General features: G+C 40.6%; 1 pseudogene; it reads left to right on the top strand.

The window, feature by feature from the left end:
• The first annotated feature begins 865 nt into the window (after window positions 1-865).
• Window positions 866-964, top strand: LOC133235807 (U6 spliceosomal RNA; annotated as a pseudogene).
• The last annotated feature ends 1,630 nt before the right edge of the window (window positions 965-2,594 follow it).

The raw sequence follows: 2,594 nt of genomic DNA on the forward strand, positions 1-2,594 counted from the left end.
CCTTTGTTGGCAAAGTAATGTCTCTGCTTTTCAATATGCTGTCTAGATTGGTCATAACTTTCCTTCCAAGGAGTAAGTGTCTTTTAATTTCATGGCTGCAGTCACCATCTGCAGTGATTTTGGAGCCCCCAAAATAAAGTCTGACACTGTTTCCACTGTTTCCCCATCTATTTCCCATAAAGTGATGGGACCAGATGCCATGATCTTCATTTTCTGAATTGCTATATATATATAAAAAATTTAATGTATTTTTTCAATAAATACTATGCTGTTTTGCTGTGCTATGACACATCAGTTAACCTGACACTACTTCATTTGCATGCCAGCATTTTTTATTATGTGCCAAATTTATTTCTGCTACAATTGAAGAGCTACCTTCTTATCAATACATGTGCTAGACAGAATGTTTGGTTTATCAAAATATAGGAAACCATGGAGAGTGGAATATTATAATATTAAGTGAGCATTATATAAAGCCCTTCCTGAAAAAAAAGATCACACAATTATTAGATCAGAAAGAACTCTGATTTGGGATAAAGATGGTAATTGTTGGCTTAGTAACTAGCTGGAAACAGAGGAGTCAAAAGTCAAAAACTGAGTACAATTCAGTCTCCCTTCAAGTGTATAACCAATACTCTCACGCTTGCCTCTAACATAAGTAACTGAGAACCAGTGGACAACCATATGTTAAATTCTCTCAGTAAAAAGCGTACAGTTAAATTCCATAAAGCTTTACTACTCATTCAACAAATATTTAATGTACAAGCCTAGGAAAAACAATTATAAATAAGTCAGATATCATCTCTGCCTCAACAAGGCCTCTAATTTAGTAAAGATAAAAGCAAATAAGAGCATTATTGTAAGAATGCTCACTGGCAGCTATGCTGAAACTGGAATGATACAGAGATGAGCATAGTCCCTGAGCAGAAATGACATGTAAATTCATGAAGTGTCCTATATTTTTAAAAACACAGCTTTCAAAAATTATAAAAGTTAATATTAAAAGTGTGTGCATGTTTGCTCAGTTGCTTATTTGTGTCCAGCTTTTTGTAACCCCATGGATTGTATCCCACCAGGCTTCTCTGTCCATGGAATTCGCCAGGGGTTTTTCCCAACCCAGGGATTGAATCCGGGTCTCCCACATTGCAGGCAGATTCTTTACCATCTGAGCCATCAGGGAAGCCCCAAAATATACTTAGGCCAAGTGTTTTATATATTATGAGACTTTTAATTTTTGTGTTTAGAACATTTACAGATTATGTAATTACTGATATATTTGGATCTATCCACTCCAGTACTCTTGCCTGGAAAATCCCAGGGACAGAGGAGCCTGGTAGCCTGCAGTCCATTGGGTCGCTAGGAGTCAGACACGACTGAGCCACTTCACTTTCACTTTTCACTTTCATGCATTGGAGAAGGAAATGGCAACCCACTCCAGTGTTCTTGCCTGGAGAATCCCAGGGACGGGGGAGCCTGGTGGGCTGCCATCTATGGGGTCCCACAGAGTTGGACATGACTGAAGCAACTTAGCAGCAGCAGCAGCAGCAGCTACCAGTATTTATTTTTGATGTCTCTGTTTCTGTCTCCCTGTTTTTCCCTTTCCTGTATCTTTTTAGTTTTTTAAAATATATTTTGGTATCTGGTATTAATGTATCTTTTCTCTGTATGTGCACATTTCTAGAATTTCTTTCTATTCTTAGAAGGACACCAGTCCTTCTGAGAGGGTTCCACTCTTATGACCTTCAGTTCAGTTCAGTCGCTCAGTCGTGTTTAATTCTTTGCCACCCCATGAATTGCAGCATGCCAGGCCTCCCTGTAAATCACAAACTCCCGGAGTTCACTCAGTCTCGTGTCCATCGAGTCGGTGATGCCATCCAGCCATCTCATCCTCTGTCGTCCCCTTCTCCTCCTGCCCCCAATCCCTCCAGGCATCAGAGTCTTTTCCAGTGAGTCAACTCTTTGCATGAGGTGGCCAAAGTATTGGAGTTTCAGCTTTAGCATCAGTCCTTCCAATGAACACCCTGGACTGATCTACTTTAGAATGGACTGGTTGGATCTCCTTGCAGTCCAAGGGACTCTCAAGAGTCTTCTCCAACACCACAGTTCAAAAGCATCAATTCTTCGGTGCTCAGCTTTCTTCACAGTCCAACTTTCACATCCATACATGACCACTGGAAAAACCATAGCCTTGACGAGGGGGGCCTTTGTTGGCAAAGTAATGTCTCTGCTTTTGAATATGCTATCTAGGTTGGTCATAATTTTCCTTCCAAGGAGTAAGCGTCTTTTAATTTCATGGCTGCAATCACCATCTGCCGTGATTTTGGAGCACAAAAAATGAAGTTGACACTGTTTCCAGTTTCCCCATCTATTTGCCATGAAGTGATGGGACCAGATGCCATGATCTTTGTTTTCTGAATGTTGAGCTTTAAGCCAACTTTTTCACTCTCCACTTTCACTTTCATCAAGAGGCTTTTGAGTTCCTCTTCACTTACTGCCATAAGGGTCGTGTCATCTGCATATCTGAGGTTATTGATATTTCTCCCGGCAATCTTGATTCCAGCTTGTACTTCTTCCAGCCCAGCGTTTCTCATGGT

This window comes from Bos javanicus, chromosome 22 (genome assembly GCF_032452875.1).
Source record: "Bos javanicus breed banteng chromosome 22, ARS-OSU_banteng_1.0, whole genome shotgun sequence".
Lineage (NCBI taxonomy): Eukaryota > Metazoa > Chordata > Mammalia > Artiodactyla > Bovidae > Bos > Bos javanicus.